The sequence below is a fragment of the Phascolarctos cinereus genome, unplaced genomic scaffold, assembly GCF_003287225.1.
Source record: "Phascolarctos cinereus isolate Bilbo 61053 unplaced genomic scaffold, phaCin_HiC Scaffold_5;HRSCAF=322, whole genome shotgun sequence".
Classification (NCBI taxonomy): Eukaryota; Metazoa; Chordata; class Mammalia; order Diprotodontia; family Phascolarctidae; genus Phascolarctos; species Phascolarctos cinereus.
Window position 1 is genome coordinate 229917972 of NW_027555958.1, and position 15697 is coordinate 229933668.

The following is a 15697-nucleotide window of genomic DNA, read 5'->3' on the forward strand; positions in this document are numbered from 1 at the left end:
TATAACTTTTATATAAGTTATATATAATATATTTTCATAATTCTATATGTAAATGGAATTTTATAATTCTAATGCCTCTTCCAGCTACAATATCCTATATTCTAAGGTTCCTTTTGGTTCATTGTGTGGTTTCTGAGTTGGCTCTGTGGCTGTGTCCCAATAAAGATAAGTATGTGGAGGAAAAAGTAAAAAAGAATGCCTGTGATGGTAATGATGGGCAGGGATTGAAAGAGGAGGATGGTGAATAATGCCGAGAGGGAAGAGTAACAATTTTCGATGTTGAGCCAGCTCTCACCTTCCCCAAGATGTTGGCCTTGAGAGTAACTGATAGCTAGACAATGCTATCTCCATGTACAGAAACTCAACAAGCTTTGTTCCAGCACTAAAAAGGACAGAGATGAAGATAAATACAGATATTTGCTCTCATGAGAGGGAGGAGAGTGATACGGAGCTGGAGAAAGATATTATTGTGCTGCCTGTGACAGACCTGCATTCTCTGGTCACTGCATTTATCTGCAGCCTATTACTCAGTTCTGGGCAAGGCTTACCCAGTACTAGAACTTGTGGGCCAAAGTAGAGACCTGAGTGAATGTTAGGGTCTGAGATATGTGGGTGGTGGGTACTTTGCCCTTACATTGATTATTCACTTATATGTTTTAAAACTTTATTTAAACTACTTTGATTAAACATACTATAAACTACAGTTATCCCTTCCATATTGTGGGTATTAAAGGTGTGGCACCCTAGATCTAGATAATCCATGTAAAAATTTTGGGCCTTCCCTTCACACCAGAGAAGAAGTCTGAATTTTGTCTTTTGCTTTTATGAGGCGTTTATAGTACCTTGTAAAATTTTGGTTAAGTATTTGATCATAGATTCCATGTTGTTTGCTGTCATCTGCGGCTTCCACAAAATTCCCTCAAAATTCCCATTTAATTTCTTATGCCAACCCAAGATATATCAAAACCAAGATGGGGAAACTTGTGATGTGGGAGGGATAACTGTAATGCCCTTTGTAAAAGTGTTTTATGGAAACAGTAAAGAACTTCAAGGAGAATGATTAGTAAGTTGGGGATAGGTAGAGCTGGAGCTGAGTTATTTGATTGGTGGACAGACACACTCCTAGACTCAGACTTCAGTACATTGGGATTAGCAGTTTGGTGGTATCCAAATACCCAGAAGGAAAGATGCAACATCGGCTGATATAGTGGGTTTTATGGGTGGATGGATGGTCATTACACATATACCTCAATTACATAGTAAAATGATCATGCATATTAAATAACAAAGGCCCCAGATCTTAATTCCAAGAGCTGAAGTAGTCCCCTTGACTTAACGCTCTCCTGGGTAAAGGTTCACTGTGCATAGCTCATGAGATCCCATCTCTTACCAGTCCATTCCTACGACCCATTTCCAGAGCCTTCTCTTGAAGTAAGCAAGTAGGCATCTGTGTGTGGTATAATGTGTTTGTTTATAAAGGGGCAAGAAGGCATAACAATGGTCACTTTAAAAATATTAGTTTATAATAAATGCACATTTTTAAAGTACCAGAAAATTATGTTCTCCATGGCCCATAGATATTTATTTTATGATTTTGAGTCTCATGTCACAGTGGAGGCTCTAAGTCTCCAATGGGCATGGAGGATGACATTTACCAATTTTGCCTAAGGTATGTGAATGCCATCACCCAACTTGGCTTGTCCTTCTGTCACTTAAGGGCTCTTTAGTTTGGATTAGACTGGGAAGAAGAATGAATCAATCTGTTGTTGTTTCATCATTTTCGGTCATGTCCAACTCTATATGACCTCTTTTTTATTTTAGTTTTTAATTTTCTTGGCAAAGATACTGGAGTGTTTTGCCCTTTCCTTCTCCAGCTCATTTTATAGATGAGGAAACTAAGGCAAACATGGTTAAGTGACTTGTCTAAGGTCACACAATTAGTAAATGTTTGTGGCCAGATTTGAATTCAGGTCTTCATGACTTCAGGCCAGGCACTTCATCCAGTGTGCTACCTAGCTACCCTGAATCAATGTAAGGGGTTCTTAAATAACACGCCCAGTGGTGATCTGGAAGTCTAGTTGTCTGGAAGATCTTGGGTACTGAAATGTTTAAGGCAGCAGAAACTGAGTTGAGACCTTGGCTTGACATTGGGTTGGAGTAGGGGGAGAAGGATACCATGGCAGGATTATGATGGAGGTAGGGAATTAAATGATTCATTCCAGGCATTCATACAGTAACATCAGAAGACCGGCCAATAGGGTACAGTGGGAATAGGTGTTAGCTCTTAGGTACCTGGGATGATGATGAAAGTGTGGGAAGGAGAAGCAAGAAAGGAGAGGGGATTGAACTTTGCATTCTAAAACTGAATTTTGATTTGAGTTCACTTCTTCTGGTTTTGCTTTCCCAGAAATTCCCACAAAAAACACTCCACAGAGTCCCAGTTTCAAAGTGTCACTCACTGGTGAATTCTCGGATAGCATCTGCTTGAGTGCCTCTCATCTCCATGGCAATGCAGGTTTTTTTCCCTCTATATTCTACAATTCTTAGGAAATAGACTTCTAACAGCTACAACATGGATTTATCCTTGCAGAAACCAACTTTTCTTTCTTTTAATTCTGCCAGGTATCTTAAAATAACTAAACAGGTTTGCTGTTAGGGCTAGCTTCAGCTTATTATGGATTCAGGGACAAGGCTTCCTTGCCTTGAATTTTTTTTTTCCTGATGATTTAAATTTCTTCAAAAGGAAAGTAAGCTTTTGATTCCACAATGAAATATAAAACAAGGGCTTGAACCAGATCTCTTCTGGCTCTGACATCCTAGGTTCTGTGGTTCTAAAATAATACAAATTTCAAATATGATTGGGATAATGTTAAGGCACAAGTACAAATAAATTCAATTGGTGCAAATGATGATATCACATCTTTTCCTGTTTAGCTCAGGAAGGAGGAAGTTAAAAATCATGGAGAAACTGGAACCCTGAGTTGGGGGAGGGAAATGATGCCAAGGGCTTCAAAAAGGGAACGTGGGGGTACAATTTTGCCTCTTTAATAAGCCTTGTGTACCAGGGAGTGGCCACTGAGCTCAGTCCTTAAGAGCATGCACAGAGTGCAAGAAAGTGTCTTGGAGGAGCCTGCATAAGCATTCTGTAACTGCACAGGCTGCTAACTATGTGGTGAGTAGGAGCCCTTTTGATTATCTGGGGGGTATATTTATTTTTTGTTTTGCTGGGGTTTTTTGTTTGTTTGTTTTTAGGCAGTTGGGGTGACTTGCCCAGGGTCACACAGCTAGTAAGTGTCAAGTGTTTGGTCTGAGGTGGGATTTGTACTCAGATCCTGCTGACTTCAGGGCCAGTGCTCTCTCCACTGAGCCACCTAGCTGCCCCTAAAGGGTTCATTTAAAAGGCACTAGTCCAGAAGCACAAGGCCGCTAGTCTTGGCTATTTCTCTTGGTTTGACCTCTTGTTTTCTTGTGACTTCTTCCTGCCTGACAATGCCTGGTGAAAGACAATGATGTAAAGGTAAACCCTGAGTCCTCTGACCCTACGGCTAACGTGAAGCCTCGAATATGGCCTCAGTTTTTTGCCTCAACTTCTGTTATTTTGTTTTAGGTAAAGAACAATAATCTGGAGATTGTGACCTTTGAAGTTCCAAAAGGTCACAAGAGTGAGCCACTTGAAGTCCAAAAGCCTGGAAGTGCTGGAGCAGAGTCCATGCCAGATTTCAATGCCCTGAGGATTAAGGAAAGAACTTCAGGACCCAGCCCATCCCAGTAGTGGCTGAGATGAGGTCTCTTCCAGGAGTTATGCCACATTTGGACATTAACTTGGTGGGACAAATGTTATGTAGAAACTGTGTTAAGACTGAACCCATTCTTCCCAGAGAATGAGATGGTATAGGGGAGAGTGTGCACTTGAGGTACTGGGGGGAAATGTTTGTACTTCTGTTCTTACCACATCTTCTAAGTAAATATCCTTTGACAAAAGCTAATTTGTGTTCATTGATTACATGGAACTGGGGTGCTAGTCACTAGTGGCTAACATTGAGGGGAACGCAACTGGAATGGGGGCTTGAGCATGTGATATTTAAAAAGTTCAATAGACATAGTTTCTGGGTAATTAATCATTTTATCAATAAGGTTAGTATTTCATTAATTAAAAAATGATGGGGGCAGTTAGGTGGTGCAGTGAATAGAGCTCTGACCTTGGAGTTAGGAGGACCTGAATTCAAATTCAGCCTCAGACACTTGACACTTAGTAGCTGTGTGATCCTGGGCAGGCCACTTAACCCTGAATCCTTCACCAAAAAGTGGAAAAAAAAAAAGATGATTTGTCAGTCTTGCTCTTGAACCAAAGACAATCATGGCAGCGGGCTCACAACTTATATGCCCTTGGAAAAGTGGGTGTACCTGAGGGTGGAAATCAACTCTGGTTAACAATTAATAAAAGGTGGACTTTACAAAGAGAAGTGGGCTCACTCCAGTGAGGCGCTGAGAGAGAGACATCTTGTCACTTTTGGACAAAGAGACTATCTCTATACCCAGACCATTCCCAGTCTTGGGCAATTTAGACTGAGAATCTATCTCTGCCCAAATTAGCTTGAGTGGAACACTATAGGCAGGAGGAGTTCATTTTAGATTAAAAGTCTGAGGGGCAGCTAGGTGGCACAGTGGATAGAGCACCGGCCCTGAAGTCAGGAGGACCTGAATTCAAATCCGGCCTCAGACCAAACACTTGACATTTACTAGCTGTGTGACCCTGGGCAAATCACTTAACCCCAACTGCCTAAAAAAAAATATTAGAAGTCTGATCTAGTTGAGTGGAGTAATAACACCCAGAATGAGGAGAATGTTAATCTTCTATCAGCCCTGTCTTTGAAAGACTGGGCTTCAGACAAGAACATAGGACAGAGAAAAAAGCCTTGATCTCCCCAATATTCATAACTGGCTATTAATATGAGAGAGAAATAATAATTTCTCTCAAGTAACTGGCATTAAAGATGGTGTTCCCCTAGAATATGAAGGGGGCAATGTTCATGGGTAATAGCAATCATTACACACATTTATTAAGCACCTATCTTATAAAGATTTCTGTGCTAGGTGTTGATAGAAGCACAAAGCAGCCATGAAATAATGGAAATAGTTTTTGATTTAGAGAAAAAAAAACTTGCTTCCAATCCCAGTTCTGCTCCTACTGTGCACTGTTGTAATTTAGCAGCCCTGCTCCTACTATGTGCCTCTGGGCAAGTCATTTTACTCTCTCTCAGGGTCTCAGTTTTCTCATCTCTAAAATGAAGAAGTTGGACTAGATCAGGAGTTCTTAACCTGGGGTCCATGAACTTGTTTAAAACTTATATTTAAATATAATTGGTTTCCCTTATAACTCTGGGTATTTTATTTTATGCACTTAAAAACATTCCTTTTTAGAAAGGTGTCCATGACACAAAAAAGGTTAGCCTCTGAGCTAGATGATCTCTATGGTTGTCCTCAACTCCAAAAAACCTTATAATCCTATCCTAAAACACTATTCCTGCCCTCTTGTAACTTATTATAGTATAGGAGGATAAGCTACCATCAGATATAAAGTATACTATGTATGTATAATGTATGTATGTATAATGTGTCAGAGAGTTACACAACAAAGTGTTAATTTATAGTCTTACTGGGGAAGGTTTTATTGACTGGGAGACCAGGGAAGGCTCCATGGAGAAGGTGGTATTTGCAGGCTATTTAGGAATTCAAAAGGCAAAGAGGGGGAAGGAGAGAAAATTCTAGGGTTAGGAAAAAGTCTGAGCAAAGACATGTGGAGGCTTAAGAATTCAGGAAACAGAGAGTTGTCCAGTGTAGGCTACAGTGCTAGAGCATAAAAGTCCATAGAGAAAATAATATGTGATAAGGGTGATGCCAGGCTAGGCAGTGGGGGAGCTACTGAAGATTTTACACACAGGAGTTACGTCTCTCTCCTGAGCTCCAGGCCTGTATTAACAATTTACTTCCTTTCTGACATCTTGAATTGGATGTTCTGTAAGCATCTCAAATCAAACATCCAAAACAGAATTCATTCTCTTTCCCCCTGGCAAATATATTCCTCCAAAACCTCCCCTCTTACCAATTTTCCCATTATTGTCAAAAACACTACCATTCTTCCAGTCACCTAGACTTTTACAACCACGGTGTCATCCTTAACTAATTACTTATACTCACCCTACACATCCAATCTGTTATCAAATCTTGTCATTCTTTTTTTTTAAAATTTTATCAATTTATTTTGATTTATCAACAATCACTTCCATATGCTTTTGAGTTTAAAATTTTTCTCCCCCTTCCTCCCCACCACCCTCCCCAAGACGGCGCACAATCTGATATAGGCTATACATTTACATTCCTATTAAACATATTTTCACATTAGTGAAGTTGTAAGTAAAAATTAAAACCAATAGGAGGAACCATCAGAAAGAGGAAACAAAACTCAACAGAAGAGAAAAAAAAATGATAGCAATTCAAATTCTATAGTTCTTTCTTTGGATGTGGATAGCATTTTCCATCACAAGGCCTCTGGAGATATCTTAGATCCTTGTAATGCTGAGAAGGGTTAAATTTATCAATATTAGTCTTCGCACAACGTGGCTGTTATTGTGTACAAAGTTCTCTTGGTTCTGTTCACTTCACTCAACATCAGACCATACAAGTCTTTCCAGTTTTTTCTGAAGTTAACCTGTTCATCATTTCTTATAGCACAATAGTATTCCACTACATTCACATACCACAACTTGCTCAGCCATTCCCCAATGGATGGGCATCCTCTCAATTTCCAATTCTTTGCCACCACAAAAAGAGCTGCTATGAATATTTTTGTACATGTGGGTCCTTTTCCCATTTGTATGATCTCTTTGGGATATAGCCCTAAAAGTGCTATTGCTGGATCAAAGGGTATGCACATTTTTATAGCCCTTTGGGCATAGTTCCAAATTGTTCTCCAAAATGGTTGGATCATTTCACAACTCCACCAACAATGCATTAGTGTTCCAATTTTCCCACATCTTCTCCAACATTTATCATTTTCCTGTTTTGTCATGTTGGCCAATCTGATAGGTGTGATGTGGTATCTCAGAGTTGTTTTGATTTGCATTTCTCTAATCAATAATGATTTACAGCATTTTTTCATATGACAATAGATGACTTTAATTTCTTCATCTGAGAACTGTGTGTTCATATCCTTTGACCATTTATCAATTGGGGAATGGCTTGTATTCTTATAAATTTGTCTTAATTCTCTGTATCAAATCTTGTCATTCTTACCTTTTCATCTCTTGTATATGTCTCCTCTCCACTGGAACAGCCACCACCACACTCCTCTGAACTATTGGGATCAAATTGTAGTCTTCCTGTCCCTGGTCTCTCCACTTCAATCCACCCTCCAGATTCAGCTGCCAGAATGATCGGCAAGTCTGACCACATCACCACCATCACCCCCTACCTTCCATTTACATTGTATATATTTATAATGGGGGTTTGGCACATACCTAGAGTGCTTCTGATATTACTGAACCATGGAGAAATAAGTAGAGAAACTGCTTTCAGGAGAATGATGACATAGAGTGGAGGTGCCTCGGAGAGACTTGAACATACGTAGACATTCTGTAACTGATTCCAATTTGCTACCCATGTAGTTAGAAGCCTTTTCAACTGATTGCATAACCAGAACTGGAGTGTTTTCAAAAGACATTTGGGATTAGAGACTCGGTCATTGTCTCTGGCTGCCCTCTCTTGGTTTGACTATCACTGAAGATGTCTGGTGAGAGACAGCTTTGTAAGGAGAGAAGCTTTGGGTTTTCTGCTCTCAGACACCCACCTGTATGTATGGTCCTGTGAAATGGGACTTGGTCTTTTGCCACTGGATCTGCTCTTTTCCACTTCAGGTGAAGATATTAGAGTTTAGAGTTTAGAAAAGTCAAGAGAGACTAATATCTTAGTATCCCAGAGCCCAGATTTTGCAGCCAGCTCAGGGGAGTGACCTTTGGGATGACCTTTGGGATCAAGCTTGTAGTTTGGTTACAGAGACAAGGAATTAGTTATTCCATGTTTGGTTCTAACTGTTGCTTCCTGGCCTGAATACTGGTTCTTCAGGATACAGGTAAGGTGATCTGGTACTCCCATCTCTTTGAAGACTTGCCACATTTTGTTGTGATGCACACAATCAAAGGCTTTAGTGTAGTTAATGAAACAGAAGTAGATGTTTTTCTGGAACTCTTCTGCTATCTCCATAATCCAGCAAATGTTGGCAATTTGGTTTCTAGTTCCTCTGCTTCTTCAAAAACCAGCCTGCTCCTCTGATAATTCTCAGTTCACATGTTGCTGAAGCCTAGCTTGCGGAATCTTAAGCATAACCTTGCTGGTGTGTGAAATGAAGACAGTTGTTCAGTAATTTGAACATTCCTTAGCATTGCCCTTCTTTAGGATTGGGACATAAACTGATCTTTTCCAATCCAGTGGCCACTGTTGAATTTTCCAAATTTGTTGGCATTGAGTGCAGCACTTCAACAGCATTATCTTTTAGGGTTTTAAATAGCTCAGCTAGAATTCCATCGCCTCTACTAGCCTTATTTTTAGTAATGCTTCCTAAGGCACACTTGACTTCATTCTCTAGGATATCTGACTCTGGATCAGTAACCACACCATGGTGGTCATTGATGATGGTTAAGATCTTTCTTGTATAGTTCTGTGTATTCTTGCCACCTTTTCTTAATCTCTTCTGCTTCTGTTAAACCCTTACCATTTTTGTCTTTTATCATGCCCATTTTTGCATGAATTTTCCCTTGATACCTCTAATTTTCTTGAAGAGATCTCTTGTCTTTCTAATTCTATTATTTTCTGCTATTTCTTTGCATTGCTTATATAAGATTTATTATCTCTTCTTGCTATTCTCTGGAATTCTGTATCCAGTTGGGTATATCTTTCCCTTTCTTCTTTCCCTTTCATTTTCCTTCTTTCCTCAGCTGTATGTAAAGTCTCATCAGACCGTCATTTTTACTTTCTTACTTTTCTTTTTCTTTGGGAGGTTTTTTGTTGCTGCCTCCTGTACAATACTGCAAACTTCTGTCCATAGTTCTTCAGGCACTCCATCTACTAGATCTAATCCCTTAAATCTATTCAGCACCTCAAGTTCATATTCATAAGGGATATTATTTAGGTCATATCTATGTGGTCTGATTGTTCTCCCTACTCTTTTCAATTTAAGTCTGAATTTTGCAATAAGAAGCTCCAGATCTGATCTACAGTCAGCTCTAGGTTTTGTTTTTAACTGATTTTCTCCACCTTTGGCTGCAAAGTATATAATCAGTCTGATTTCTATATTGATCATCTGGTGACATCCGTGTGTAGGGTCACCTTTTGGTTTGTTGAAAAAGAGTGTTTGTCATGATCAGAGGGTTATCTCAATGAAACTCTGCTAGTCTCTGCACTGCTTCATTTTGTATTCCGAGACCACACTTGCCTGTTATTCCAATTATCTTTGATTTCCTACTTTAACATTCCAACACCCTATGATGAATGACCTTTTTTTGGTGTTATTTCTAGAACATGTTGTCTGTATTATATATTGTAAAACTGATCAACTTTGGCCTCTTTGGCATCAGTGGTTGGAGCATAGACTTGCATTATTGTGATGCTGAATGCTTTGCCTTGGATTTGAGCAGATATCATTCTATCATTTTTGAGATTATATCCCAGTACTGCTTTTCTTACCCTTTTATTGACTATGTGGGCTACTCCATTCCTTCTAAAGGATTTTTATCCACAGTAGTATGTGTAGTAATCATCTGAATTAAATTCATCCATTACCATCCATTTAAGTTCACTGACACCCAAGATTATTGATGTTTAATCTTTCCATCTCTTGTTTAACCACATCCAGCTTACCTTGATTCATAGATATTACATTTCAGGTTCCTGTACAATATTGATCTTTACAGCATCAGACTTTCTTTTTGTCACCAGATGCATCCACAGCTGAGCTTCCTTTTGTCTTTGGCCCAGCTGTTTCATTAGTATTAGAACTGCTTGTAGTTGTCCTTCATTCTTTGCCAATAATGTATTGGACACCTTTCAACCTGAGGACATCTTTTGATGTTATTTCTTTTTATCATTTTAGCACTGTCCATGAGGTTTTATTGGCAAAGATATTGGGGTGTTTGCCATTTCCTTCTCCAATGGATCACCTTTTGTCAGAATTCTCCACTATGACCTGTCTTAGGTAACCCAGCACGGCATAGCTCATAGTTTCTTTTTGTTTTGTTTTGTTTAATTTATTTCTTTTTATTTCCAATTTTTTTGTTTTTAAAATTTATTTATTTTTAGTTTTCAACATTCACTTCCCTTTTTTTACGTTCTTTTGTTTTGTTAATTTATTTTGATTTATCAACAATCACTTCCATATGCTTTTGAGTTTAAAATTTTTCTCCCCCTTCCTTCCCACCACCCTCACCAAGGCAGTGCACAATCTGATATAGGCTATACATTTATATTCCTATTAAACATATTTTCACATTAGTGAAGTTGTAAGTAAAAATTAAAACCAATAGGAGGAACCATCAGAATGAGGAAACAAAACTCAACAGAAGAGAAAAAAAAGATAGGGATTCAACATCCATAGTTCTTTCTTTGGATGTGGATAGCATTTTCCATCACAAGGCCTCTAGAGATGTCTTAGATCCTTGTATTTCTGAGAAGGGTTAAGTTTATTGATGTTAGTCATCGCACAACGTGGCTGTTATTGTGCTCAACATTCACTTCCATAAGCTTTTGAGTTTTACATTTTCTCCCCCCTCCCTCCCCTCCACCCTCTCCAAGATGGTGCACAATCTGATATAGGCTATATATATACATTCTTATTAAACATATTTTCCACATTAGTCATGCTGTAAAGAAGAAGTAGAACCAATAGGAAGAACCACAAGAAGGAAGAAATAAAACAAAACAGAAGGAAAAAAAAGAACAAATAGCATACTTCAATCTGCATTCAGACTACATAGTTCTTTCTCTGGATGTTGATAGCATTTTCCATCATGAGTCTTTTGGAGATATCTTAGATCTTTGAATTGCTGAGAAGAGCTAAGTCTATCAAAGTCAGTCATCACACAATGTGTCTGTTACTGTGTACAATGTTCTCCTGGTTCTGCTCACTTCACTCAGCATCAGTCCATACAAGTCTTTCCAGATTTTTCTGAAGTCCATCTGCTCATACTATCCAATTACATTTGTTCAGCCATTCCCCAATTGATGGGCACCCCCTCAATTCCCAATTCTTTGCCACCACAGAAAGAGCTGTATAGCTCACAGTTTCATTGAGCTATGCAAGACCCTTCACCATAACAAGGCAGAGATCCAGGGGGGATATAGGACAATAGCTAGCAGCAATGGATGGATCAAGTGAGGATTTTTGAAGATGGGAGAGATGTGGATATATGTGTACACAGTAGGGAAGTAGCCAATAGACAGGGAGAGATTGAAGATAAGTAAGAAAGTGGGGATGATAAAAGGGGCAATTTGTAGGAGATGAGATAGAATGGGATCACTTGTTCTTGTAGAAGGGTTTACCTGGGCAATGAAAAGGACCACCTCTTCATATGAGACAGGGGTGAAGGAAAAGATAATGGCAGAAGGCATCTGGGTGAAATGAGATGAGGACAAGGGGAGAAGAAGGAGCTCTCAGGGAATGGCTTCAATTTTTTCAGCAAAATATGGGGCAAGGATCTCAGCTGAAGGGGTGAAGAGAGGAGGAGCCATAGGAGGGATAAAAAGATTTGGAAGAGCCCCTGTGGAGAGTGAACAGTGAGTTGATTAGGGAGGTGTAGAAGGGTTGCCTAGCAGCAGAGATGTACCAGTTGAGGTTCTGTGACATAAATTTAGAGTGGACTGAATCAGCATGGCTTCGTGATTTTCTCCAGCTTCGTTGTGTGTAGGAGCAAAAGCAGCAGATGGTGGGAGTAATCCAAGGCCAAGGCTTTGCAGAGCAAGTTCGTCAATATTATAAGGGAACAAGGGACTCAAGAAGACAGTGTGGAGTTGAATTGGCTCACCAAGGGGTCAAGATGGGAAAGAAAGAAAAGAGTGGCTAGTGCAAGAGTGATGACCTGGGAGAGAACTGAGAGGCTGAGGAATTGGAGGTCACAGTGTTGAACAAAGAACAGGTTTGGGGGTTGAAAGATAGAGGTAGAGATGTAGTCAGTACTAGAAAGGGAGGTCAGGAAGAATCTCATCAAGAGGGATCCAGGTCACAGTGAGAGTTAAAAGATGGAAGGAGTGGGAAAGTGAAAGATTTAATATGAAAGCAAATTTGTTGCCTGTGGAATAGGTATTCCAAAATGTACAATGGGCAGCCTTACAGTGGAACACTGAGGGGGTTGGATTGAGGTGAAGGATTGGGCAAGGTAGAGTGGGGTGGGTAAGAGGATTTGAATGATGACCATCTGTGACTCAGAATCACTAGAATGGGGAAGGCATGACACCGAGGGAGTTTGTTAATCATTAAAGAATGAGTTTTTGTGAATTTTCATTGTCCGGGAAGCTCTGGCCTCAAGGGGGGAGTCCACTCTTAGGCAGTTAGGCTAGGGAATAGATTCTTGCAGTTGAAGGAATGGTGCTATTTCCCTTCTCCCGATGCAAGAAACTAGGCTAGTGAGTTTATGGAATGCTCTTTCTCTTCTTCCCTTGAATGAGAAAATTTGGTGCCCAGTAGAATGATGTTTTCTTCTCGTCTACCAAAAGGCATGAGACCAGATGGAACTGGTTCAGGAGAATGGCATTTTTTTCTGTTACCCCAAAGCCAAGAGAATGGTGCTTCATGTAATGGCATTTCTCCTCTTCAGAGGGAAACTGGAGACCAAGAGTGAGACCTGGCATAATGCAATGGCATTTTCTCCCCTTACCCAAATGATGGCAGACTGATATTTCTTCTTTTCCTATGAGAGGCTAGGCACCAGGCAGGAGACCCAGCATGACAGAATGACATTTTTACTTACACCAAAATTATGTAGTCCTCACTTTACATGGTGGCAAAGAACTGAAAACAAAATAGGTGCCTATCAGTTTGGGAATGACTAAAATAATTATGGTTCATACATGTAAGGAAATATTATTGTACCACCACCTTGTTAAATTATATATATATATATATATATATATACTCAAAAATATGCGTAACAGAAGTCCAAAATTTCTGATATAATCCTTTTCTTTGTATATTGGAATATTTGTTTGTTGATAATTGTTAAATTCATGACCTGGCTGTGAAGAACACAAGAGAAAACTTATATAATCTGATGCAAAGTGTATTGAGCAGAACCAGGAAACAATATGCACAATGACTACAATAACGTAAGTGGATGGAAAAGCAAGAGAAAGGAAAGTGAACACAGCATAGTTTTAAATGATCAATCTTGGTCCTAAAGAAGAGAAATTATATCTCCTTCCCTTCTTTTCAGGAGTGGGGGACTATGGGCATAAAACATGGCAAATATTATCAAGTTTGCCGATATGTTGGTTTTGCTGAACCAACCTTTTTTTTCCTCCTTACTTCTTGTTCTTTATTATAAAGAATGCCTCTCCAAGGAAGGCAGGTGGGGAGGGGAAATTTATATTGAGAAATTAAGGTGATGTAAAAACAAAAGCTATCAATAATTTTTTTAAACTTCCTGTCTTCTGAGAGTTCAGGCACTAGGTCTTCTAGAAAGAGATTTCCTGATTCAGCACTACCTTTGGTGAAAGCAGAAGGCAGTCCATATGTTCTATTGAAGAACAAAGTTTGTGAGTTATTCAAACAGTGCATGTCTGATGAAAGAGTTTGCTTTTTCAGTGTGCTTCAAAGCCTGGTTACATTTTGGTGAAGTCTAAACCACAGGGTGGCACTACAAGTCTTGGGGAGACTATACGACTCTGTGGGAAAGAAGGACACACTGGAATGACAGAGCATTGCTATGACAGCATCCCCAAGCTCAATTCCTTCTGGGAGGAGCTGATGTACTATGTGAATGCTTTATGGATTCCCATGAGTCTTTAGTATCTTGTGCATTTTCTATGGGATGATATAAAGGTTGTCCAATAGCCATATCCATTGTACACTGAGTGCCTGGGCATGCTTTGAGGTTCCTGCTTGCATGTTTGCAACACCCTATGTTTGCAACACCCTAAGCACAGGCTATAACCGCGATCTATTTTGGAATTTTTCTAGGATTAGTCCAGGTGAATGTATAAGCTTCAATTTACTCTTATACTCTTGCCTGTGAGGCCAATTTTTTAAGGCCCAAATCCATAGTAATCTTGCACTTGGAAGTATAGTTAGGAAATAGCTTGTGTTTATGCCTCCAATTAGAGAACAGACCTCTAACAATGGGCTGAGAATTGCCCTACAAATCTCACTCTCACCTATGTGGTTCCCAAAGCTAGCTGTCCCATGTCTTCATGCTTCAAAAAAGGGGAATAGGGTCAACAACAGATGTTTATGAGAATCTGGTCAAATATATTCTTTATCAGAATAGAAAAACATAAGGGAAAGTTAAGTAGGGTTAGGACCCATCCATTCCTAAAGATGATTTTTCTCTCCAGCTATCAGAGTGAGCACCTGCAATAAAACAGTCACATACCTCTCCATTTTTCCATGGAGAGGTCCCCTCACATGGCCTTGAAGAGGGAGACTGCATGCATTGTAGTCACTGACTTGCCATGACTGTGCTACTGACACCTCTCCTTTCTCCGTCTTCTCTCTTGAACCTAAAACTTGAGCCTTTAAACTCCTGCTGCAAATGAAGAACCTACAAGCAGCAGGATAGAACACTGGGCTTAGAGTCAGGAAGACTTGAGTTCAAATGTGGCCTCAGACACTAGCTGTGTGGTGACCTTGGACAAGTCTCTTAACCTCTGCCTCAATTTCCTGAACTGTAAAATGAGGATAATAATAACACCTACCTCCTAAAGTTGTTGTGAGGATCAGATGAAATAATCTATAATAAGTCACCTGGCAAATAGTAGATATTTAATAAGTTGCTTCCTTCCTTCCTTAAAGACTTATGTGGTCAAATTGCTAGAAGGCTTAACCACATGAATAATGAGAGCCCCAAAAAATTATAGCAAGGGATGAAGTAGAGAAGAGGACCATGAACCAGGTACTGAAGCCGTAGTGAAACTTGGAGAAATAAACAGGAGAACGGTAGATGACAACAATGAGTGTGAGGGGATAATATAGATGATTAGTTTGGACCTAAGAGGAGAGGTCATTAAAGGATAGTAGTAGAGTTTGGAATTTTTATTAGTTTGAGTGTGCAGGAAAGGTTATTGAGAACAAATTGGTAGTTCCAAAGTAGCATGAACTGGGTGTTGAATGAACTTGGCTGGAGTTGGCCTGAGGAGAAATAAAACCATTTAAAGTTGGGATGATACTCTAAGAGGAGGTAGCCTTGAGTATGGTACTTATATCCAAGGTGATAAACCTGAATGACTAAACTAAGCCAATACAACAGGATTGGTAGATTGGTGTGACATAGAATTTGGAATTGGTGTTGAGGTATGAGCCTCTTTAGCACACGAGTCTTCTTTGCTTCTTGATGATGGAGCTGGACGTCTGGACTCTGGGCAGAGCAGGGAGATAACATGCGATCACAAAGAAAAGGTGTGCTAAGAAGTATTTCATGGCCCAGCAAAGCAGGCATCT

General features: G+C 39.7%; 1 protein-coding gene across 1 annotated transcript in view; it reads left to right on the forward strand.

Moving 5' to 3' along the window:
- The window catches only part of ZNF318 (zinc finger protein 318), a 60686-nt gene extending 56705 nt beyond the window's left edge, over nucleotides 1-3981 (forward strand). The window contains exon 13 of the transcript XR_013487015.1: nucleotides 3608-3981. The gene's annotated coding sequence lies outside the window, so the exon portion shown is untranslated. The remainder of the gene's footprint in view (nucleotides 1-3607) is intronic.
- The last annotated feature ends 11716 nt before the right edge of the window (nucleotides 3982-15697 follow it).